We start from the raw sequence: 26,642 nt of genomic DNA, 5'->3' as shown, positions 1-26,642 counted from the left end.
TCTGGGGCTAGAAGTTCTATATCTTGATCTGGGTGTTGGTACAGCAACATGTTGTATATGAAAATTCCTCAGGTATATACTTAAGATATGTGTACTTTATGGTACACATATCATACCTCAATAAATATTAAAAATAATTTTAAAAGACGATTTAAAAATATGATTAACAAACTGACCCATTCTGTAGCCCACACTGTAGACCATGGTGAACACTATGTTCCTCGAAAGTAACTCACTGCTTTGTCCACTGACTTCTCCAAAAGATGCCCTCATGAAATTCTATAAACACGGAGGCCAAATCATGACCTCAAGACTCTCCGGGAGCCTTCATCTAACTATGGCAATAATGCACTTTTTTTACAAAATTAGGTTTCCACTTTGCCACTCAGCTTCAAAAATAAGTAAGTCATGTATAGCAATCTATACATAAAGTCTGTGTCCATATTTAATTTAGATCATCCAAAATGGGATGTTTTAGAGGAAAAAGGAATACTGTTAATAATTACTCAGGGACAAAGTTCTTAAACCAAGATTGTCTCAGATGAACTGGATGTATGGTCATATTTTGCACAGGTGGTTAAACTATAAAGAAAAGCAAGGAAAACATTAACACAGGGGCGCCTGGGTGGTTCAGTCGTTAAGCGTCTGCCTTCAGCTCAGGTCAGGATCCCAGGGTCCCGGGATCGAGTCCCGCATCGGGCTCCCTGTTCAGCAGGAAGCCTGCTTCTCCCTCTCCCACTCCCCCTGCTTGTGTTCCTGCTCTTGCTATCTCTCTCTCTGTCAAATAAATAAATATTTTTAAAAAATGGATAAAATCTTTAAAAAAAAATTAACACAAATTTCAGGATGGTTGTTTAACTTGGACAAAAGTGAGGTTGCCATGAGGAAGAAACACAGGGATCTTCAAAGTTTCTCTCCCAATCAACAGACGTACATACGTATATATATATTCATATGCATTCATCTGCTTCTTAAACTACATATATGCATTTATACACTCCTCTACACAAAAAAATTCATAATAATATTTTTATGTTTAAAAGCAATCACAAAACCCATAATTAAGGTAACAGGCATAGGTTTAGTGTTGGCTTATGCTTGCCATTACGGTAAAGAGTTCAAGTCACTGACTGGTCTTTGGTTATATCCATATTTTTTTATAGGAAATAGGATTTATCAGTGGACATGAATAAGGAAGGGGCAGTGCCAAGGTTCTCATGAGTGCAGTGCCTACAATTTTCCAGGAGGCCATGATTAAGGATGTATTTGATCCCACAGTCATCTGGGATGAGCCACTTTTTGACCACCATGTCTTCAAATTCATCTACATTAAACTTAATAAAGCCCCACTTCTCAGTGATGTGATTTTCTGGAGGCTGGGGAACTTAAACTTGGCCCTATACGGGGCCTCAAACACATGTTTCTTGTTCTGCAGCTTGGTATGGATGGACATAATGACTTAGTCAATACACACCCTGGCCGCTGTGCCCTACGGCTTTCTGAAGGCATCCCACAAACCTGTCTATAGCCCATTGATTCCAGCACAAGACAACATCTTGTTGATATGGATGATGTGGAAGGGGTGGAGCTGTACTTGAATGTGAAAGCCATATTTGCCACAGCTTTTCACCATGTACTTGTTGGCACAGACAGAGGAAGCCTCCAGGGCTTCAAAAGGGAGTTGTTCATATTCATCTGACACCATGTGGCCATAGTGTGGGAACTCATCTGCTTTTGCCTTCTTCCATCCCAGGTCAAAGATGTGGATCTTGGCATCAGGCACTTCTCTGCAGAAGGGAGACTTTGGATATGGCTTGTTCTTATAATACCAATAACACGGGCAGGGCAGTGACCCATAGCAACACCATAATCTTCTGTGTGGTCCTGAAGGGAGAGAAGAGGTTGTATCCACATTTTTTTGTAATGTCTTTGTTTGGGAAGGAATTCTTTTACACAAAACCACCAGTTATTTGGGCTATAATTTTATTTTTTTAAAAAACCCCAAGTTTTAAATATTAAGGCAGGAGTTGTTCTTTGGGTATAAATATGAAGAAGCTTCAGTTTACATACTACAGATATCTTATAGCACAAGCAGATACTCAGCTAACATTGAAAAGTAGGATGCTGATTTTTCTCTTCCTCTTCCATCCCTTTTCCTTGAAGAAGTGGCATGGTCAGGGGCCAAATATGTGACAGGATCAAGGAGGTAGCAATGTAGTTGGGATATTGATTACATATAAGTAGTTGAGCACATAAATACATATATTGATCATAATAGGATTCAGGTTCTCAATGAAATACAAGGCAATGTTAGTGCTAAGGTGGGAAGAGCTCCCATTTTGGAGAATAGGAAAGCAAGCATACTGGGAGGTACAAATGTCACACGGTTTTAGTGGCCATTTGAGGTTTGTATTGGTTTCTTGTTGCTGCTGTAACAAATTACCAATTACTTGGTGGCTTAAGACAACACAAATTTATTATCTTAAATGCTAGAGGTCAGAACCCTGAAATGGGTTTCACTGGGCTAAAATCAAGGTGTCAGCAGGGCCACACTCCTTCTGGAGGCTCTAGCAGAAAACCTATTTCCTCGAATTTTCCAGCTTCTAGAGGCTGCCTGCATTCTTTGATCATGATCCCATCCCCTCCCCTTCAAAACCAGCAGTGTAGCATCAGATCTCTCTGTCTCTGACCTCTGTTTCCATTGCCACACCTCTTACTCTGCCTCTGCCTTGGTCATCACATCACCTTCTGTGAATCTGGTTTGACACATGGGCATCTTTGGTGGGGAGGATTATTCTTTCTATCACATGCTATGACTCTGAAATGAGAATAGTAAAAAAAAAAAAAAAAAAGTTGTACTTTTCTATGGCTTTTGCGGGGGGGTGGGGAAGGCATGCAGGAAGCAGAGGACTTGGTTTTACCAGGACTGTAACTCTGCCAACCCTGGAGGGAGAAAGGGAAAGAAGGTAATTCTAGTGATGGATCTTAGAATCTAAAGTTGGATAGGAAAGGAAAAGAAGACCCGGTGGAGGCAGAAGGGAGGACTGTTAATGAAATAAGGCCAGTAGGCTAAAGATTTCATAGGATCAAAGAACTGCTGAATGGGAGGCCTACAATAGACTAGTGGATGCAAGGAGTCAAGATTTCAGCAGTGTTCATTCATGATGTGGATGAAGCCACATCATGAATGTGGTGTGAAGGTGTGACCATGGGAAAGGACAGCTGAGGTAGGACAAAAGAACATTTACTGGATGCAAGGGCATCATTTCTAATTACTCTAGGAGAGCTGTACAAAGGGAACTCATTGAATCGAGGAGGTGAGGGCGATGTCTGTCAACAAATGCAGCCCATGGGACCAGGGTGAAAAATATTTTTTTTTTTTCTAACAGGCTTACTTTTCCAATCCTATAGATTTGGCTTATTAGCAAAGCCAAAAGCAAATTGGGTATTATTAATTAAAATCATTCTATACTAAACCTTTTCATGGACTATTAGAAATCTGGGTTAGTGTAATGAGCTAAATTGTGTCACCCAAAATTTATGTGCTGGAGCCCTAACCTCTACTACCTCTAAATGTGACTATATTTGGAGACTGGGCCTTTAAAGAGGTGATTAATTTAAAGTGAGGCAGATAGACTGGGCTCTAATTCCATCTAACTGGTGTCCTTATAAGAGGAGGAAATTTGGAAACCCAAAAAGAGAAAGATCAGGGATGCGCTTGCATAGAGAAAAGACCATGTGAGGACACAGTGAGTAGGCAAGTATCCATCTGCAAGTTGAGGAGAGAGCCCTCAGGAAACTGAACATGAAACCTCAATCGTGGACTTCACGGGTTCCACAGCTGTGAGAAAATTCTTGTTGCTAAGCCATTTAGTCTGTGGTATTTTGTTATGGCAGCCCCAGCAAACTAATGTACCTAGTTTGTTTTAAAGAGTATGATTACTCTTTAAAATCTAAATCTAAATCTAAAATCTAAAATGATTTAGAAATTGTTCCTAATTTTAACACTACTTTAGAAAGTTCTTTCTATCTGGAAAGTTCTTTTTTAGGATCTCAAGATTCATTCTATCTTCCTTCATCATGGATTCTCTGAATCTTAATGAAGACAGCACTGAGAAGTATTCATGTGAGTGGAGGAGAGGTAGGTGGTGACCCATTCCCCATTGGCCACCAGACTTTGCTTCAATATGCATGGATGCAGGCTTGGTACATGGAGACTATTGTTGTGAAATGCTCAACAGCAAGAACACACACCAAGTCTTTTCCACAGTCTGTGTCTGGAAAAGTTTGAGTGCAAGCTGGCAGTAATTTAAGAACAACCTAGGAGTCCAAGTTCTTTTCTGCCTTCCTCTACCACATGTCTTCCTTGTGGCAACTGATTTTCCATTGGCAGGCAGACAAAGGTTTTGTCATATTTGAGTTAAGGTGTTCCTGCTAAAACATCCAGGAAAACAGGAGGAGAAGAGGAGGTTGTACGGGCCTAAGCAGCCAAAAGTGAACCATGTAAATTAAATGTTCTATAAAAGATGGCCTGACAAGATGACCCACATTGTACTACAAAGATATTAAAGAGGCAATTTTATCTATTTGGAAATATTACAATGGGAATATGTCATGTCATTGTGTAGTTCAACTTTTGCTTCTTAGCTACCATGACATTAATTTGTAGATAACGCTTCTGCTCGCTCTGATCTTGAAATATTTATAGAAACTACCAAGCTTTTGGCCACCAAGCAACTTGCGAATTTCCCGTAGGAAAAAAAAAAGAGTGGAAATTGGTCAGTAAACACGAGTTGAATGAGAGTTTTAGTGTTGTTTATTTCCCATGTCACCAATCTGACTCATCATTGGTAGCAGAAATCTTTTGTAAGGATCTGCACCTGGTGCACTCATTTGAAACAGGCCACCTGCATGGTTGTCTGTGACAACCTTAAGTACAACATCTGTAGCGCCCATCAGATAGCATACTCCATCTTTATGGTGTCCCATGAGGCCTTCCCACTGTTCCATCAGCTAATGCACCAGGTGCAGGGTAAATGCTCTCATCCAGAACATGTCTGGATGCTCCATTTGATGCCCAAGAGGCTGTGTATAAATAGTAGTCCTGCCACAAATGCCTCCCATTACCAAAAATACATGGCAAGAGAAGTGCGTGTGTTTGAATGCTTACAGCACAAAGGGGTGCATACATTTTTTAAAAAGATTTATTTATGACAGAGTGAGCAAGCAGGGGGAGGGGCAGAGGGAGAGAGAGAATCCTGAAGCAGATTCTGTGCTAAACATGGAGCCCTGATTCAGGGCTCAATCCCAGGACCCTGAGATCATGACCTGAGCTGAAATCAAGAGTCAGCCTCATAACTGACTGCCACCCAGGCACCCCATGTTCATGTATTTTTAAACAAATAACAGAGATAAAAGCATAATTATTGCTCTTGCCTCCTTCACATTAGTCTCCTGTACTATGAGAAAACAACCAATCTTAAGATGTTACATAAAATCATAGAACCCAAGCCCTTCATTTCACAAATGAGGCCCAAAGACTGTTCAATGTCTCATGGAAGGTCACGATGATTTTTCAGTATTTAATCAAACATACCTACTAGAAGTTTACAGGCTCTATGTCCCACAAATTGATTCAGTGAGCCTGTGTAAATCTACATTTTAAGTGTAAAATCTACATTTTAATAAGCACCCTTGGTAATTCTATGCAGGTGAGACATACTGGGATGATTAAGGCCAAGTCTCGGTCAGTGGTCTCTCCCATGACAGCAAGCTATCTGTGGCTCCAATAGCCCGAAGATTTCTTGTTACATATAGCTTCACACTAACATTCTTGTTTAAATCATAAATCTTTGGAGCTCATGTTGGACCATATCCGCTATAGCATGGCTCACAGTCAACTAGAAAGTTTGTAATTATTTATTCAGAAAGCAGTAAAGAGATATTAATAATACTTTATTTATAAAAGTATGAAACCATAGAGATAAAATAGTAAAATAGGTAGCTCTTGGAACACTGGACTAACTACATTAAAGCAAATACCTTTTAAACAGACAAAGTTGGAGTTGAAAAATGTTTCCCCTTCTGCCTCCAAAGTCCCAGATTTAGCCAGTGTCAGTTAATCAGTATAGGAAGGGACAACAAGTCAGGGAGAGGCTACTGGTGTGGAACAATGGAAGGACACCAGGAGTCGGGAGATGTGGCTATCGACATCAGCTGTCCTACTAGGTAAATCAGTGTTTGAGTTATTCTTTTGTCGATCATCCAGACCAGGATTTGGCAAACATTTTCTATAAAAGGTCAGACAGTAAGTATTTTAGGCTTTGCAGGCCATGATCTCTGTCACAGCTACTCAACACTACCGTAGTAGTGAGAAAGCAGCCACAGACAATAAGCAAATAAATGACACAGCTATGTTTCAATAAAACTATTTACAAAAACAGGAGCAGCGAAATTGAGCCCCTAGGCTGTGGTTTGTTAACCTGAGGTCTAGACTTAACAACAGGATAGATAAAATGTTAACATACATCAAATTTAAAGGCATATCATAACATAATATAGCCATTACACTGTAAAGAACACCACACACACACATACACACACACAGAGGAAATATACTTCCAGTTTTCTACAGCTATCACCCAAGTCAGCAAGTCTCTCATCTCTTTGATGAACCAATGAAGTTCTAATATACATCAAAGCTATTTCTTTCATCTCATTTGTCAACATAAATAAAAATATCAATAGACACTTATGCCAGAACCACACTTCTTAAAAATAGATATACCTATTCTGAATCAATGTGTCTCTAGTTTTTTTGTCAGATATAAAAATAATGTTTAAAATTGGCTGACATATAATCACTTATATTTTTCTTCATTTTCTTTCTTTCTTTTTTTAAACATTAGAACTCATAACACCTCTAGTACTTATTTTGCTAATTTGCTGTACAAATTAGGATGCTTTGAGCAAGAAATAACGGAAAACTTCATTCAACCTGTCTTCAAATGTAGAAAGTCTCTTGGCTTACATGACTAGAAGTCTAGAAGATGAGGTTTCAGAGTTGATATTATCTATGGCTCTGGCTCCCTGTTCTCCCTCCAGTGTGTGTGACTTCCTACTGAGGCTAGATATGAAATGACTACAGTACTTCTGGGCCATGCAACAACCAGAAGACGACAGAAAAGTCCCAGATTAGGGAGGATGCATTTTTCCCATAATCTACAGCAAACCTCTCCTTGATGCTTACTGGCACAGATTGAGTCATATGACAACTTCTAAACCAATCCCTGGGGAAGGGAGGTAGGCTTAACCACAGACCCTCCCTGGAGCATGGGTGGGATCAGCTTCCCCTGAGATGTGTGGACTGAGTCATGCATGGTTGGACCTGAACAAAGAGGGGAGGGAGGAGATGAATAATGAAAAGATCTCTGAGGATAACCACTACCACTTATTTTCCATTTAGCGTTTCCTTCAGTTTTATTTTCTCTGCAGCTTGCATATCAACTGAGAAGTCATTTGAAACCTTTAGTGAAGAGTTGCTCAAAAAATTTACAACTTGAATAATTGAAAATAGTTTCAGATGTTTAACTGTTAAGGTATTAATCACAGCAAGCAAAAAACTTGAAACAAACTAAATGTTTAACAATGTTGAAGAAATTATGGCATTGAAACATAAATACAATTGACAAGTCATAAAATATCGAATAGAGTGAAAAGCATGTTGTAAAACAGTATTTTAGTGTCAAACAATAAAACAAAGACTACCAGAGATTTAAAAGGAAAAAAAAAAAAAGCCAAGTTGTGTCTGTAATCTTACCACCTGAGGGATCCTAAGGTAATAAAGAAATCACTGAGCAGTGTGCTGATGGGAGAAAGTGAGGTGTTTTAAGTGTTAAAAAAAAAAAAATAGGTGTTCACAGTAGATAAACTAAGTATAGAAAATTAGTCCTCTAAAAAAAAAGAAAATTGGTCCTCTGGATATGATGGAACAACTCCATTGTCTATAAACAGTTGGCAACAAGCACCACAGCTCACTGATCAGTGTCTTCAATTAGTTCCAGTAAGGGTCAAAATTCATAGCCTTTAATCAACTTCAAACAGAACCAGTTGTGATGAAATGCAGAATTCAATTTTGATACCTCCTAGATGAATGTTAAGTTTTCTTTTTATATCACTGTCAACCTGCATCCATCAGCATCCAGCCAGGTGCACAAGAACCACACTAGCATGTAAAATAGTGGAGAATTTAAACCAGAGAACTGGATATGCAGGACATGAAAGAGTTGAGAAATCAGAGGAAGACAAGGTGACAGATTAGCAGGAGCAGGAAGCCACTACCCAGGCCCTAGGCTAGAAGGACAAAGAGAAAGGAGGTGACAGTACAGCCCAAAGGCCAAGGTCAGTTGATAGAAACTAGGACATTAACAGCCCTGTTACACAGAAATTGAAAGAGCTGTTGGTGAAGGCAGAGAGAAGGGAATAAAACACCCTGGCTTCTCCCTTTTTCCTGCCTCCAAACTCATGAAGGCTTTTCATTTGCTAAACCTCAGTGAAAGCCAGATGATGTGGTAACAGGGGAAAACGGGAAGTACTGTCTGCAGTGGTTATCCCATCCTTTATATAAAGAAAGAAGGAATGTATCTGATTGCAAATAGTCAATACCTGGTACAAAGAACCTGTCAATAAATGTGTGTACAAATAGACCTCTACAAAGATCCTTCTAGAAGGCCATTTACATGGAAGAATTTTAGTCATTCTTTTTCTGGATTATAATAGTTTCATTTTTTTAATTTAATTGTATTTTCTGATTTTCTATCAATATGTATTACTAAAGTTATTTTTTAAAGATTATGAGTTATTTTTAAGAATTATGTATTAAAAATGGAAGTAACTATTGTGAACATTTAGCCAAGAAATCATTGCTGCTTTCATAAAATCTTAAACATTGTTATTCATGCCCATGTTGTCTGGAGGCATGTATATGTAATCCATCATAAAAAATAAAGTCAGAGTCTTCAGAGTGAGAATATTTGTAAGTACAAACAAGTCTTTTTCATATTATTAGCTGCCTCTCATAATAAAACATAAATATAGTATTGTATTAACAACTGACTTCTTATTCTTAGCCAGGCTCCTATCTCCTCCAGGGGTAAGGAGTGGAAGTAAAGAAGTGGTTAAAGGGAAGAAAATCTCATTCTGCCATATTTGTAATGGTTCAAATATTTTCCCTATCTGTGAGAGTATAGCTGTAGGATTATCACAGGTTGGCAGTAAACAAGTGACAGAAAGATGGTGGTGGACAAAGTTTCCTTTAAGGTACTTAAAGAAGACACCTCACTGCACAGACAAATAGAGATGGGGAGTTACACAGCAGCATGTCCAAACTTCCAAATGCCCATGAATAACCCCATGATACTGGAGGCAGGAGGGAAGACAGGATGGAATCCAGGGAGTCCTCTGGGGGAGCTCTCACCACCCTCACTGAGTTTCCATAATTGCATGGTCCTGCCTACCACCTGCAGATGCTGGCCAACTGTTTGCCTGTCCAGAAGATATACATAACTGCTAAAAACCCAACACATTCCCAAATGTCTCTCGAGAGGCTAAGAAAGTAGATGAACTTAAAGTAAATTTTCCTGGCATACCACCCCCTGGTACAATGTACATCAATCTTTGGTGCCATTAAAATTATCTGAGGAGTGTTTTTAATTCTCATGCCTAGAAATTTTGAGTGAATGGAGTCTCATGTGGACCTGGAGCATCCACCATTCTACATACTTGTTAATTACAGCCAGGGTTGAAGATCACAATCCAGAGAGAGCCAGGCCCAGATCTACCAGGAGTTATTTCTGAAAGTGCTTCTTAATATATATAGATATATATGGAAGTCTTCTGGGGAAGATGGCAGAGTAGGAGGATCCTAAGCTCACCTCATGCCACAGATACAACTAGATAACACCCACATCAGTGTAAAGAACCCAGAAAACAACACAAAGACTGGCAGAATAGACTCCCCACAGCTAAATGTAGAAAAGGGGCCACATTGAAGAGGGTAGGAAGAGCAGAGATGTAGTTGGGAGCTAAATGGACCTGTGGGACTGTCTGTAGGAAGGAGGGATGCCACAAGCATGGAGAGGGGAAAGAGACACCCCAGGTATCCCAGACATGGAGCGCCTACAGGGGGGAGACAAATCCCCACAACATTTGGCTTTGAAAACCAGAGGAGGTAAATTTCACAAGTTCTTATAATCAGTGCAGTTTAATACCTGGAACTTTAAAAATCAGCAGGCTCAGCTCTGGGAGAGCAGGGAGGATGAGAGGAAACTGAGTGTCTGCCCTTAAAGAGACAGCAGAACAAACAACCCCATGGAGATATAGCATAGCAGCAGCACTTTAAAAAATGCCTGGGGTATACAGGAGGAAAATTTGTTCACTAATCTCAGAGTGTGTGCTAGAGGGGCAGGGATATTTGGGAGTCTTCTCTAGGAAGAAAGGAGCTGGCAGGTGCCATTTCTCTCCACCCTCCATCAGCCTAGACACATAGACACTGTGGGAACCAGCCAAACACCACCACCATTGACCTAACTTGTTAACACCATTCACCCTGTCCTGTCTGGCATGCCTTGGTCCCTGTGTCTCCTGTAGACCTGCCCCTCCAATAGGCCATTGGCTGGAGCTGATCCAAAGTGGTGCTATAAGTCTGGCAGGGCACAAGCAGCCCTAAAAGGGGCCAGCACCACTCCAAAGTAACTCCTACCCTGGGGAGAGGAGAAGATAACCACACATACACCAGCCTGACTAAGGCCCCACCAGGGTGCCGCAGGCAGAGATCTGGTCTGATTGCAGACAGCACCCACCAACAAAAGCTTCTCCGGGACACAACACAGGAAAAGCACCCTGTAGTTTAGTGCTACTACATCTCAGGCAAATGCCTGGGCTATCTCAACTCAAACCCAAAACTAGCCCACTGACAACACAGGGACCAAATGCTGCCCACAACAGGCAAAGAAAGCCATTGCAGACAACAGGACTGAAGGCAAAAGCAGTTCAGCCACAACAGTAGGGTACATGCAACATACACCAGAGATATCCCTGAAGCACCAGATTCTAGTGAACAGGGGACACTATGCTGCAGAAGACATAGCTGAGTTTCCTAACATACAGAAACAGACAGAGTTAGACAAAATGAGGAGACAGAGGAATATGTCCCAAATAAAAGAACTGGACAAAAATCACAGCAAAAGATCTAAATAAATGGAGATAAGTATATGCCTGGTAGATAATTTAAAGTAAAGGTCATAAAGATACTCGCCGGACTTGAGAAAAGAGTGGAGGACCTCAGTGAGACCCTTAACAAAGAGACAGAAAACATAAAAGAACCAATCAGAGATGAAGAACTCAATAACTGAAATAAAAAATACACTAGATGGGCTGAAGAGAAAGAAAGATGGCAGAGTAGGAGGACCCTAAGCTCACCTCATCCCACAGACACAACTAGATAACACTCATATTGGCATAAATAACCCAGAAAAGACTGGCAGAACAAACTCCACAACTAAAGGTAGAGAAGAGGCCACACTGAAGAAAGTAAGAAGGGTGAAGATGTGGTTTGGGAGCAAAAAAGACCATGGCCATTCAGAGTGGGGAGGGAACCAATGGTGCAGAGAAGAGTGAAAAACAGACTATCACACTGGGGAGACTGCATGGGGAAGATGAATCACCATAACATCTGGCTTTGAAAGCAAGAGAGGCCAAATCTCATGAGTTCTTATAACCAATGGGACTTAAATTTTAAAAATCTGGTGGGCTCTGCTCTGGGAGAGCAGAGATGGCATTAAGAAGTGGAGTCCTCACCCTTAAAGAGACAGCATGACAAAAATCCAGCAGAGATACAGCATGGAAGAAACAGTTTGAAAAATGTCTAGGGCAGACAGGAGGGAGAGTTACTTACTCATCTAAGACCATGGCCCAGAGAGGCAGGGATCACGGGGACACCCCTCCAGGAACAAAAGAGTTGATGGGTCCCATTTTCCTTCCCTGACACCTGCAGGAACCAACGCAATGCCAATATACACTACCTAACTTGCTCACACCAAGGTCTGGTCCAGCACTTCAGCAGATCCACCCTTCCCAGTCATGCTTGCCTCAGTTCTGGTGCTACAAGCCCCCTCCCCTAAAACCCCACCAACATCTCATCTCCTGACCCATGTGTTTTATAGGACCTCCACTCTGGCAACAACAATCATTTCCCAAGCAGACCAGGGCACATCTTGTTAAAAGGCACTCCACCTGGCTGGGGACCAAACACTGCCACAATAGGCAAAGAGAACTACTGTAGACAACTGAACTGAAGAAAAAAGTGGTGAGGACTCAACAGCAGGGCACAGGAGACACACATAGGAGACAATCCCTGAAGCACCAGGTCCTGGGGAACAGGGGACACTGCACTGCAGGACACTATAGCCATTACCTTCAAGAGCAGGCAAGATAGCTGACTTTCCTACCACAGAGAAATAGAGAAATAAACAAAATGAAGAGACAGAGGAATATCCCAAAGGAAAGAAGCAGAATGAAACTGCAGCAAGAGACCTAAGTGAAACAGACATAATATTCCAAATAGAGAATTTAAAGTAATGATCATAAGATACTTACTGGACTTGAGAAAAGAGTGGAGGACATCAGTGAGACCATTACAAAGAGATGAAAAAGAACCAATCAGAAGACTAATGAAATTAAACAAAATTAATGAAATTAAAAATACACTTGATGGAATAAATGGCAGGCTAGAGGAAGCAGAGGAATGAATTAATGACCTGGAAGACAGAATAATGGAAAGTAATCAAGCTGAGCAAATGGGAGATAAAGGAATTATACAAAATGAGAATAGACTTACAGAACTCTGAGACTCCATCAATCATAATAACATTGGCATTATAGAGACCCCAGAAGAAGAAGAGAGGGAAAGGGGGACCAAAAATTTATTTGAAGAAATAGTATCTGAAAACTTCCTTAATCTGGGGAAGGAAACATATATCCAGATCCAGGAGGCACAGAGCTCCCCCAACAAAATCAACCTAAGGAAGACCATGCCAAGACACACAATAATTAAAATAGCAAAAAGTGGTGATAGAACAAATTTGTTTTAAAGAAGCAGGAGAAGACAGTTACATGCAAGGAAAACTCTGTAAGGCTATCAGTGGATTTTTCAGCAGAAGTTTTGCAGGCCAGAAGAAAGTGGCATGATATATACAAAATGCTATATGGGAAAAATCTGCAGCCAATAATATTCTATCCAACAAGGATATCATTCAGAATAGAAGAGATATAGAGTTTTTCAGACAAAAACTGAAGGACTTCATGACCACTAAACCAGCCCTACAAGAAATATTAAAAGGGATTCTTTAAATGGAAAGGAAAGACCATAAGTAAGAGTATAAAGAGTTGGAAGTAGTAAAAGTAAGTATATCTGTACAAATCAATCAAGGAATTCACAAAATAAAAGGATGTGAAGTATGATACCATATCTTAAAATGGGGAAGGGGGAGGAGTAAACTTAATATTGACTGCTATATACAGAAGACGTTATCTATAAATCAAATGGTAACCACAAATCAAAAACCAGTAATAGATATGCAAAGAATAAAGAGAAAGAACTATATCACTAAAGAAAGCCAACAAACCATGAAAGAGAGCAAGAAAAAAAAGGATCAGAGAAAAACTATAAAACAACCATAAAACAAGTAACAAAATGGCAATAAACACATATCTATCAATAATTACTAAATGGAATAAGTGCTCCAATCAAAAGACATGGAGTGATGGAATGGATAAAAAAGCAAAACCTATCCATATGGTATTGGAAAAACCGGACTACATGCAAAAGAATGAAACTGTACCACTTTCTTACATCATATACAAAAATAAGCTCAAAATGGATGAAAGACCTAAATGTGAGACCTGAAACCATAAAAGTCTTAGAAGAGAGCACAGGCAATAATTTCTCAGATATTGGCCATAACAACATTTTTCTAGATAGGTCTCCTGAGGCAAGAGAAACAAAAACAAAAATAAACTAGTAGGACTGTATCAAAAGAAGAAGCTTCTGCACAGCAAAGGAAACAATCAACAAAACTAAAAGGCAACCTACTAAATGGGAGAAGATATTTGCACATGACATATCTGATAAAGGGTTAGTATCCAAAATATATAAAGAACTTAAAACAACTCAACACCAAAAACCCCCAAATCTAATCCAATTTAAAAATGGGCAGAAGACATGAACAGAAACTTCTTCAAAGAAGACATACAGATGACCAACAGACACATGAAAAGATGTTCAACATCACTCATCATCAGGGAAACGAAAATCAAAACTACAGTGAGATACTACCTCACATTTGTCAGAATAGCTAAAATCAAAAACACAGGAATCAACAAGTGTTGGCAAGGATATGGAGAAAAAGGAACCATCATGCACTGTTGGTAGGAATGCAAAGTATAGCCACTGTGGAAAACAGTATGAAGATTCCTCAAAAAATTAAAAATAGAATTACCTCATGATCCAGTAATTCCACTACTGGATATTTACCCAAAGAAATGAAAGAAAATGAAAACACTAATTTGAAATGATATATGTACTCCTATATTTACAATATAGGCACCATTATTTACAGTAGCCAAGATACGGAAGCAACCCAAGCGTCCATGGATGGTTAAAAAAGTGGTATATATAGACAATGGAATATTACTCAGATGTATTAAAGAATGAAATCTTGCTGTTTGCAGCAACATTGATGCATCCAGAGGGTATTATGCTAAGTGAAGTAAGTCACACAAAGACAAATACCATATGATTTCACTCATGTGGAATTTAAGAAAGAAAACAAAGAAAGAAAGAGACCAAAAAAAAAAAAAAAAAAAAAAAAAACCCAGACTTTTAACTATAGTTAAAATTCCCTATAGAGAACTGATGGTTACCAGAGAGGAGGTGTGTGGGGGGGATGGGTGAAATATGTGAAGGCAATTAAGAGTACATGTATCTTGATGAGCAATAAGTAATGTATAGAATTATTGAATCACTATATTGTACAACTTAAACTAATATAACATTGTATGTTAACTATACTGGAATTAAAATTTAAACACACACACACACACACACACACACACACAGATACACAAAAATCCCAAGTGGGAATGATATCACAGGTTCTCTGCCTCTCTTTGAAGCAAAGACTAATGGGAATTTTCTAGCTGTTAACTTTAGACACCTAAGAAAAGCCATTTTGTTTAACAATAATTCCCACTCAAAAGGGGGACTGAAGGAAGCCAGATCTACTTGGCCTGCTGCTGGGCAGCAGTGAAAGACTTTTTGTCCCATACAAGAACAGGGTGGGGTTCAAGAAAAGTAAACCATTTACCCACTTCTTCACAGGGGTTTTGCCTTATTATAGTTTTAATTTTTAGTTCCCATATAAGACATGTTCATATTAAAATTTAGGCACACACACACACAGACAACATAGATAAATCTGGTCTTAGCCCAAGTCCTGCTTTACACAATGGCCCTTAGCTACATTACTTTCCTCATTTTAATGATGGACAAACTGAGAAGGGTGGTCACTTTGGTGTTCAGCTTAGATGTCTCTTCTCTCAAAAAAGAGTCCCAGGTTCCACTATAAGTAATTTAAAACTCTACTTCCTCTTTTTTTTTTTAAGATTTTATTTATTTATTTGACAGAGAGAGACACAGCAAGAGAGGGAACACAAGCAGGGGGAGTGGGAGAGGGAGAAGCAGGCTTTCCACTGAGCAGGGAGCCTGATGTGGGGCTTGATCCCAGGACCCTGGGATCATGACCTGAGCCGAAGACAGACGCTCAACAACTGAGCCACCCAGGCACCCCTCTACTTCCTCTTTCAAACACATTTCACACCATTACAATATCCTGGGGTTACCCATTAGATGCAAGTCCCCTGAGAGTCAAATCTACACTCTTGTTCATCTTTGTATCCTCAGTGCCAGATACTAGACCACATTTTAGGGGAGATAATGGCCTTTCCTTCATTTTCCTCATATGGCTGCCATTTTTTGCATGAACTGAGTCAGATATCCTAATCTCTGTTACAAAAACACTGTTCACCAAAAAAGAAACACAATAGGAACATACACATTCAAATCCATGCCGCTGCTATATCATTCACGATAACACCTTCACAGGTGAGTTGGAAGTTTGGACTGGGTCTAATAATTAAAAAAAAAAAATCCTAACAGATAACTAAGACTGATGTAGCCCAAGTTATTGTGTCAGAAAGAATTACCAAGATCTTTATTCTAAAAAAAGAAAGAAAAGAAAAGAAAAGCAATGTGAAGGGAAGTGTGTTGAGAAATGAGCAGAGGCATCAGAGGCAAATTGAAGGGGAGCCCGCTGGCTGGGACAAAGGAGAATTTTTAGATGATTACAGGCAGTTTTGGCTGGGATTTATGCACTTACTGGTTTGAAAGTGCTTGGAAGAAAATCAGCAGCCTGTTATTACTAAAAAAATAAAACTACAAGATGTGAGCCAACAGCACAAAGTACTAATTGTGAATACCTAGAAATGTGCCTAATTTTTCAGCTGGGAGTAATGTGGAAGAAGATGTCTAGTGGAATGTATATTTTCAGAATCTCATATTTTCTAATGCCCTCACTTTTCCTCAAGCAAAAGTACATTTAAGCCATTGTTTTAAAGGAAAGTATTCTCCTGTGAAAATATTTTTTCTCCAACTTCCATATCAATATAATGTACCCTTGAATACATGAATATTTGGCTCTTGTTTTCTCCCTGGTTTTTTTTTTCCAGAAAGAAAACTATATTGGTTTTCTTCAGATACAGGGTCTTTAAAAAACATTTTCTCTTTCACATGAACTGTCTTTAAAAAACATTTTCTCTTTCACATGAAAATATAGATTTAAAAGATCCTACAAAGTCTCTTTCAAACAACTGTAGAGTTTTCTTTTTCTCTTTGCCTTCTTCCTCTTCTGACCCAGGTGTTACTACCAATACCTCCATATGCCTTGCGAAAATGAAGATATGGTACACTCACTCCCTCCTAGGTATTTGGCAAAATTCAGAAAGAAGGCTGCGCTTTTTCACAAGCCATCTTGTGCACTCTCTGCATCCCCATAGGCCAGATGCGCATGTACTTGGGTTTTCCCACTCGTCCACTCCCTGTCTTACCAGCTGACCTTCCTCTTTGACTTTCCTGGTAGTGGAAGAGGCAAAGAAGACTCATTTCTATGAGCACAAGTTTTGGTCAGAAAGAAAGGCAGTGTCCACAGAGCAGTGTCTCCTTGGTGACAGGACAGATAGGCAATGGAGAGATGCTGTTGAAAATAAATGTTTGAGAACAAAAAATAAATTTGAGCGCCCAGGCAACCAGGAGGCAAGTCAGTAGGCTGTGGGCCAAGCTGAATTAGGAACTTAAGAATTAGGAGATAGTACTGAACATGCTGCTGGGCTTAGTCTCAACAGTCAACATTTGCACAGCAAATCGGGTCTGTGCCAGTTTATTATCAGCTCTGATCCCAGAAGGCCTTGTTTAAAGCAAAAGACTGAGCTTTCCTGCCTGGCCTTGGAATTATGTACCTGTGAACCCCAGATCACATCTCAGCTGCCTGATACCTAGTGTAGGGGAAAACGTTTTTAGGAATTAACTGAGGTTTGTCCCCCCTTGTTTAAAAATCACACAAAAATCTTTAAACAAATTAGTCATGAGAATATTTAAAAATTTTACTCCACCTTGTTTCAAGAGGAAAGTCCTAGAACAGACCAACTCAAAGACTCATTAAGGAATTTATTGGAAGAGAGAATGGCTAGATGAATGATTCTCAAGCTTAACACTACTGACATTTTCAACCTGATGATTCTTAATTTGGGGGGCTGTCCTGTGCATTACAGGGTGTTTGTTAGTATCCCTGGGCTCTACACACTAGATGCTAGTAGCAACCCCCACTCCCCTCACCTGGTTGTGACAACCAAAAATGTTCCCAGACATTGCCAACTGTTACCCAGGAGGCCAAATTTCCCCTGGCTGAAAAGCATAGGGTTACATTATCAATGGTTGGCTCAAATCAAAAAGAAAAGAATGGTTGGTAAAGCTTATTAAATAATCTTAACAACTATCAGTTGGGTATATAGGTGACTGGGCTCCCAGAATAAGATTTTTTTTTAAGATTTTATCTATTTATTTGAGAGAGAGAGAATGAGAGATAGAGATCACGAGAGGGAAGAGGGTCAGAAGGAGAAGCAGACTCCCTGCTGAGCAGGGAGCCCGATTTGGGACTCGATCCTGGGACTCCAGGATCATGACCTGAGCCGAAGGCAGTAGCTTAACGAACTGAGCCACCCAGGCACCCCCCAGAATAAGTTTTAATCCCATTAAAATTCCTCAGGAAATGGCTTAAACATTTTATCAGGAATGTTATTTTTTCTCTCTGTGAACTATATCACACAGAAGCTCTGTCCCAGATCAGATCAGATTTGGGACAACCACCATGACAGACTTTTTATATTCATTATCCTCTCCCCAAGCACTTAGGCAAACACAATGATGGTTTTTCATATGTGCTGCTCTTAAGGAGAGAGAGATACAGCATGAAAAATAATCAGGCGGACTAATTTCTAAGTATTATTGTCAAATGCCTAGCAGGAGGGCGCCTGGGTGGCTCAGTTGGTTAAGCGACTGCCTTCGGCTCAGGTCATGATCCCGGAGTCCGGGGATCGAGTCCCACATCGGGCTTCCTGCTCAGCGGGGAGTCTGCTTCTCCCTCTGACCCTCTTCCCTCTCGTGCTTTCTATCTCTCATTCTCTCTCTCAAATAAATAAAATCTTTAAAAAAAAAAAATGCCTAGCAGGAGCAATCATGGGAAAGTTAAAGTAGAAAAGCCAGACCTTCTATTGTAAGAAGCAGGCCTTTTAAAAGACCAAAAAGGTGTTGAGCACAAAGTTTGAGAATCTGGAGCAAAGTAGAAAAAAAAATGCAAAATGCAGTATTTACACACAGAAAAAAAAAAAATGGTCAGAATACAGAGAAAGAATCAGACACAGGCAGTTATCTAAAAAGACTCTATTCCTGACCCCAACCAGAGTTAAAACACAGATACTGGAGAGGAGGCAGTGCATCAAGAGAAGCACCTACATTCCCCAGAGCAATGAGGGCAGGTATAAACAGACAGAGGAACTAAGTTACCCATGCCACTCCCAACCCAATCGGTCTCCATCAGCCCCCCAGGAGCATGGGTTCGGTAGGCACTGAGAAGAGAGCCGAGTGCCCGTGGCCAATTTATGGAGAGGAAGATGGTGCTGAACAGGGGCAAAATGACCCTCTAGGAGAGAGCTAGAGCTATAATTTAAGACAATTATAGAAGTTATTTAAAAACAGCATAAATCAGAGTGTTTCAAATCTTAAAAATGAGATAATTGGGCAAAAAAGAGCTGACAGAAGAAAAATTAGAACTACTACTAATAAAGCATGTCAGGAATTAAGAAGTACACAAGCACTAATAATAATGCCATACAAGAAATAGCAAAGTAGAAGAAGAAAATTTTAAGAACCAAAAGGAAGGGGCACCTGGGTGGCTCAGTTGGTTAAGCAGCCAACTCTTGGTTTCGGCTCAGGTCATGCTCTCAGGGTCCTGGGATCAAGCCCCAGGTCAGGTCCTCACTCAGCAGGCAGTCTGCTTCTGGATTCTTCCTCTTCTCTGTCCCTCCCCCAGCTCGTGCTCGTGTGCGCTCTCTCTCTCTCTCTCTCTCTCTCCCCCCTAAATAAATCTTTAAAAAGAAAAAGGAGAAAAAAAAGTCCACAGGAAATCTATTGTGAACATGTAATAACAGAATGAATATTGTTCCCATCAGCATTTCCTGAAACTCTCCCCCTAGAAAGTGAGGTTTTCTAGGATCTGGAGAGGCATTAGCAAAATGAATGTTCTTGAACGTTAATATGTACTCCCCTGTAGAACTGATTTTAGTTTAATTTTTATATGATGATACCATAAATTGCTACTTCATTAAGTTCTTTTTGTTTACAGTATCTTTCCCATTGATTCTTTCCGGCTATCCAGATACATAATCATATCATCTGCAAATAAGTTTTTTTCTTCATTTCAATTCTGATACCTCTAATTGTCATGTCTAAATTCACTGCCTACCACCTCCAACATAGTGTGGAGATGTTTGCCTTGTCATTTTAGCAGTAAATCCTCTAATGCTTGCCCACTGAGTAACACTGGCTTTAGGTGGAGGTATTTATTTTACCTTATTCAGAAGGTGTCCACCATTTTCTTTTATTGAACTAGAGTTGAATTATGTCAAATTTTCTGCATCTATGGAAATAATCATCTGATTTCTCTCCTTATTAAAATGATGATGATATTAGCTGATTTTCTAATATTGAGCTTTTACATTGCAGGAAAACAACTTCATTTGGTCATACTGTTTTTATTAATGGGCTAATGAATTCCTAATATTTAATTTAGAGCATTTTAATTTGATTGTCATAATGATACTGGTCTGTTTTATTCTGGGATACAAATTCTGTCAATTGATTTTTTCTTGAGTATATTTGACACACAATGTTACATCAATTTCAAGTATACAAAACTTTGTTTGGTTTTGAGACCAGTTTACTTTATAGAAAGAATTTGGAAAACTTGTTTTTAAACCATGCTCTGAAATAGTTTAGATACTATTAGGATAACTGATCTTTACAGTTTTAGTAAATTCCCATGTTAAACCATCTGGGCTTTATAGTGGAGTGCTCTTTGATTTTTCTATTTCATTTCTGTTAATGGGTCTATTTAGGTATTCCACAACTACCAGAAAATTGTATTACACCAGAAAACTATGCATTTTAAAGTTATTTGTAGAGAGTTGTGCGAAGTAATCATTTAGAGTTTTTAAAGCTTTCTTTCTTCCGAACCTCTACCTTGTACTTCCGGTTTTGTGTATTTAAGTTTCCTCTTTAATTTCTTTGTTAGTTTGGCCAATGGCTTGTCAATTTTGCTGATTTTTTTTTCCCCAAAGAACCAGTTTTTGGACTGACTAGTTCTCCCTTGTTTTATTTTGTATTCTAATTCATTATTTTCTGTTTTTATCCTTAATAATTTCTTCCTCCTGCTTTATCTCTTTGTAATTCTCTCTCTAGATTTCTGTGTATACTTTACTTCCATTGTTGTCCTGTTGTCAACTTCTATTGTCCTGTTCTGATATATTAATGGCTATGGAACCACATTCTGGAGATCTAACCTGATATAGCAACTAAAGAATATTACAAACACACGTGGGGGAGAGGTTAAATGGAGTTACAGCCATGCCATAATGCAGCCATGAAAATAAATGAGTTAAATCTATCTAGGTTGCCTGGTAGGAATTTCCATAAAGATTTATTTAGTGAGAAAAGCAAGGTGTATAAAAGACTATATAGTTTTCTCTAAAACAAAGTGACAAGCCTTTAAATACATACTCAAATTGTGATTACATGTCAATGAAAAAGGACAAGAGGGATAAAACATTAGTTATTTGGGGAAGAAAGGAGAGCATATGAAGATAAGAATGCATACAGAAAAATGCTCTTAAAATATGATGAAGAAAAATAACATGATTGCATTTAAGATAAATTATAAATATGTGAAAATATAAAGAGATACACAAAAAGATGGTCACTGCTATGTTAAATCCTGATACCTCAAAATGGTGTGATTTTAGGTGTTTTTAACTTTTTTCTTCACATTTATTATACTTAAAGAAAATGGCAAAAAATCTTTATGATATGAGGAAAACCTCTCACACTTAGACTCATCCCAGTTGATCCTCATTTCCACCAATATATATTTCCATATTTTTTATAATCTGTCTTATTTTCCATAAAGATTAAAAATCTCTCAAAGAGAAGCTGATTTTCCACCTGACATGATGAGGGCCAATAACTTCACTATTATATAAGTGGTGAGAGTGATATTTTTCCTTTTTGTCAGGAAAACCACAAAGATTTAGGAAGTGATTTAATAATGACATTTATTTTTAAAGTAAATATTGTATAGGAATGAGTAATCCTTCCATTAATCTCAAAAATGCTTAGAAATGTATTAGAGTTCCATGAACACTGGAATTCCACAGTTTTAGAACAGTATGGTAAATTACAAAAGATTTAGAGAAATCTCAGAAAGACCACTGAAAGATCCAAAAAATAAAATTTATGGGGGAAAATTAGAAGACAAAATTGTTCAGTAGAGTAGGTTAAGAGAAACTACATATAAAAGCCCCTTACACTGAAGAAGGAGGCCAGCTGGTTTCAATCTCCATTAATGATGTAACCAGAAGTTTGGGTGGGGGGGCGTGATGGGAGGGTATTGCAGCAGATGAGACTGGCTAACTACAAAGACCCCAGTGGCAAGATTTGTCAAACAGGGGATGAGTTACTAAGAGGGGTTGTGGGATTGCTTTTTCCTTCTCCTAAGGGGCCCTTCCCTCATCTGTCTGGAATGGTTTAAATGCAATCCAGCCTCGAGAGAGGTAAATGCCTTCATGACTTACAGGCTGCTCTTGGGCTGTATGTGTCAAAGACAAATTTGAACAAGAGTAGATTTAAAGCTGAAACAATTACATCCCCTTCCATCACTCTCCACCCCAGTGTCCAAAAATGGAATATTTACTGTAAAAGTTTATGAGGCAGCATGGCAAAGATTGGCTCCAGCAGGCAATTTAACAGAGAATGGACCATGGAACAGCATAAACCTGGCTCCAGTACACAGGATTTCAACAAAGAAATTTCACTGTGTCCTGTAAACCTAACTAAAATGTTTTTGCTGGTTTCCTAAACAATTTGTTTTACTTTGGACCATTCTATTGATATAGAATCTTACAAGCAGCTGTAGAGCAGAGTCTTTGTGCAAGATGATGGTATTATTTTGCAACCATATTTCATAAATAGTTGCTTGCTATTATCATTTGGATCCTGAATATTATTCAAGTAACCATGAAGAAGACATTAAAGATTATCCCATTAAAATATGGGATAAGGATCAAGGATTCACCACAAAGTAATGTGGAAAAACATCAAAATCAGGCTGAGAAATTTGTGAAGAGACCTAAAATGTCTTAAAAATAGCCAGTTTTTAATGGATCTGGATTTTTTAATAATTTTTAAACTTTTTTAAAAAATTTAATTGTAAAAACCACATAAAATTTATCAACTTACTCATTTTTTTAAAGATTTTCTTTATTTTTATTTGGGGAGAGAGAGAGGGAGAGTACGCACAAGCAGTGGGGAGGGGCAGAGGGAGAAGCAGACTCCCCACTGAGCAGGGAGCCCAATGCAGGACTCAATCCCAGGACCCTAGGATCATGACCTGAGCCGAAGGCAGACCCTTAACCAACTGAGCCACCCAGGCGCCTCCCATTTTTAAGTGTACAGTTCAGCAGTATTAAGTTTACTCACACTGTTGTGTATGATCTGTAGAACTTTTTCATCTTTGCAAAACAAACTCTATTTCCATTAAACAAAAACTCCTAATTTCTCCTTTCCCCCAATCCCTGGCAATCATCATTCTTTGTTTCTGTGTGTTTGACTCTTTAGATACTTCACATAAGTGGAATCATATAGTATTTGTCCTTTTGTGACTGGCTCATTTCACTCAGCGTAATGTCCCCAAGGTTCATCCATGGTGTAGCGTATGACAGGATTTCCATCTTTTAAGGCTGAACAATGTTCCACTGAATGTGTATACCACCTTTTTTAAATCCATTTATCTGTGGATGGACATATGGATATGGGTCCTAGTTTTTTAAATGTAACACAAAGTGTTTTAAGAAATAGGTCAGTTATTATGCTATTGTCATTCAGCTCCAAACCCACCCTTTTATACTGTTTCAAGCAAATGAGACTGTGACTGTAAATCCAATTTCTGCTGTGCCCACTGACTCCCTGTTAAGCTCTGTCAATAGGGGGCGCTAGATGGAGCATGCTAGGCCGGAGAAGGAGGTAAGAACTTGTGCCTTCCTGGCCCTTATGACTTCTGTACACTTGCACTCCCAGTGTCACCCCAGCAACATTCCTCACCTGGGCAGGCAATTCCTTCCAGCGCTGTCTCCAGCTGAAGGCAGTTTGCAGTCTTTCTAACACCTGCAGCCAGCCTCATCACACCCTCCTCAGGGACACCAACACCAGCAACGGCTGAACAGCTCCCTTTCCAGCTGCCTGAGTTGCACCTCTGTTCACTCCTTCTCTGAGTTTCTGCCTTTTGGTCTTCAACCCGAGGACCCGAGCCCCTGGCTTTGGTTAAGAGTAGTAGTTGCTTCCTGCAGTTGCTTGCCCTGAGATACATCAGTATTCTTTTCTTGCCTGGCCAGTTACACAGTTTATACCTTTATACCTACTTACCAACTCTCTGTATTAAATGCACCCTGTTCAAATAGCTGATTAGGTTTCTACCTGCTGACTGTACCTGAACGGATACAGAAATCATGCAACAAAAAAATGCCACCTGAAATTCAAGCATGGGCATGGCCAAATAATGGAGCAAACCTAGTCAGTCATTCCTACAATCAAAATGTAGATTACAGAACAGTAATGTAAGCTATGTTAAAAGGAAATGCAGTTTGGTGTGGGTGGGTAAAATCAGGACCACTTAACCCTGAGAGGAATCGTCGGGAAAGCTGAGGCAGGAGACAACATACCTGTGCATGAAACAGCACCAGGGAAGGGCTGGTTCTGGCCTCAAGCCTCCCCTGTGAGATGAGAAGCCTGCACCCTGCTCTCCACTCTGAATGCTTCTCCATGGTCATCCACAGAGTTAAACAAAAAGTGCATGTGTGTCCTATCTCCTTTACCTTCTGAGGTTCTCAAAGGAGCAACAAGTGGTGCCTGGGTGTCTCAGTTTGGTTGAGCATCGGACTCTTGTTTTGGCTCAGGTCATGATCTCAGTGTCCTGGGATCGAGCCCCACATCGGGCTCCACACTCAGTAGGGAGTCTGCTTGGGATTCTCTTTCTCTTCCTCTCCCTCTGCCCCTCTCCCTGCTCACATGTGCTCACTCTCTCTCTTAAAAAAAAAAAAAAAAAAAAAAGGAGCAACAAGGGAAATTTTGTCTTATGTTTCACTCTGTAACTCTTCCAGCACTGACGAGGGCCAGAGAGAATTTAGTTATTGGTCATCTACAATCTTGGCCTCTGTTCGCCACAAAATTCATTCATATGGGAGATGTATATGAGCTGCCATAGGGATAAATTCATGGGTGTTCATCAAATCATTAACACGGCCTACACAAGGACTATGTGTCAGGCATCGTCCTGATTGCTTCTTATCCCTTAACTCCAATTCACCACCACCATTTGGGGGATGCTCACAGAAATGAGGTTTGCAGAGAGTTAAGGAGATTGCCCAATGTCCTATGTGCAAGATCTAAGTTTCGTCCAACATAGGGCCTATGGTGCTCTCTACTGTCCCACACTACTGCCCATTTTTATGAGAGCAAATAAAATTTTACCAAAGTATTCCTACCAACTTATCTTCTATTATACTATTTCAGACATAATACTTAAGAAATAAAAATCTATTGTTTGCCTTTATATATTAAGAGACTCTTCCTTGGAAGTAAAAACTATTCATATTTGATAATAGTATGTATAAATGTAAAGTGATTTATACATTAAACTTTTGCAAAATTAGTGGACCCATTATGGCAGTAATTTTCTGGCAGGACTCTGTTTTTAAAAAGTGTGCAAATATACTATAACCATGTGATCCCCCCCTCTAGGAATATATACCAGAGAAAATATCACATCACCTAGTCCAGAAGAATTTTCACTGAAGTTTTGTAGTTGAAGAAAGCAAGCAATCTCAGTGCCCATACTAGGGGATCAGACAGGTAAAATGTGATGTATGCATGTTATTTTTATGCTGGAAAGCTTAAAAAAAAAAAAAAAAACTTATTTCCCAGACTCCCTTGCAGCTAGTACTCTGGATCTGACCGAGGCTACTGTCAGGTGTTGTTTCATGGCATCTGGACGGCAGCAGGGAGGTGGAGCCTGGGATTCTGTGGCTTCTGCTGGTTCTGCTAGCAAGTGTCCTGAAAATGGCAGTTTCTGCTGCCAGCGCTTCCTGACCCTACCGGTCTCCTAGTTGTGGCAGGGCCCCTTGATTTTTGGCACCAGCAGCTTTATAACTCTGTAGTTTCTTGTTAGCCTTTGGGCCATTAAAACAATTCTTTGAGCTCAATTTTTAACCTTCTCAACAATTCTATAAACTATTTATTAACCTGTACCAAATCCATTTACTCTCAAACTGAAGAGAAAAATTTCTGTTCCCTGCCATGATCAAAAGCATCACATCACTGTCTACCTTTAAAAGGATGCCTTGGATATAGCTTGTCAGGACCTGTGAAGAGCAATCTGAATTTCCATAGAGGAATAAACAGTTTGGGGCAGTTTTTTGGCTGTCCCTCCTCCTTCTTTTGCTTAAAATAAAACTTTGGTGTCTAACATGTTTCATGGTCAGTAAAATTGGTGTTAAAAATAAAGCTTCTTAAAAATAAACATGCAAGGATGTCTCCTATGAGCTATATTCACAAAATGTTTACAAATACAACCTATCTACATCACTGGGCA

General features: G+C 39.4%; 1 pseudogene; it reads right to left on the bottom strand.

The window, feature by feature from the left end:
- Nucleotides 1-1,157: 1,157 nt before the first annotated feature.
- LOC113920319 lies at nt 1,158-24,362 on the bottom strand (annotated as a pseudogene).
- Nucleotides 24,363-26,642: the final 2,280 nt, after the last annotated feature.

Source organism: Zalophus californianus, chromosome 3 (genome assembly GCF_009762305.2).
Source record: "Zalophus californianus isolate mZalCal1 chromosome 3, mZalCal1.pri.v2, whole genome shotgun sequence".
Lineage (NCBI taxonomy): Eukaryota > Metazoa > Chordata > Mammalia > Carnivora > Otariidae > Zalophus > Zalophus californianus.
This window is presented reverse-complemented; position numbering and strand designations above follow the sequence as displayed.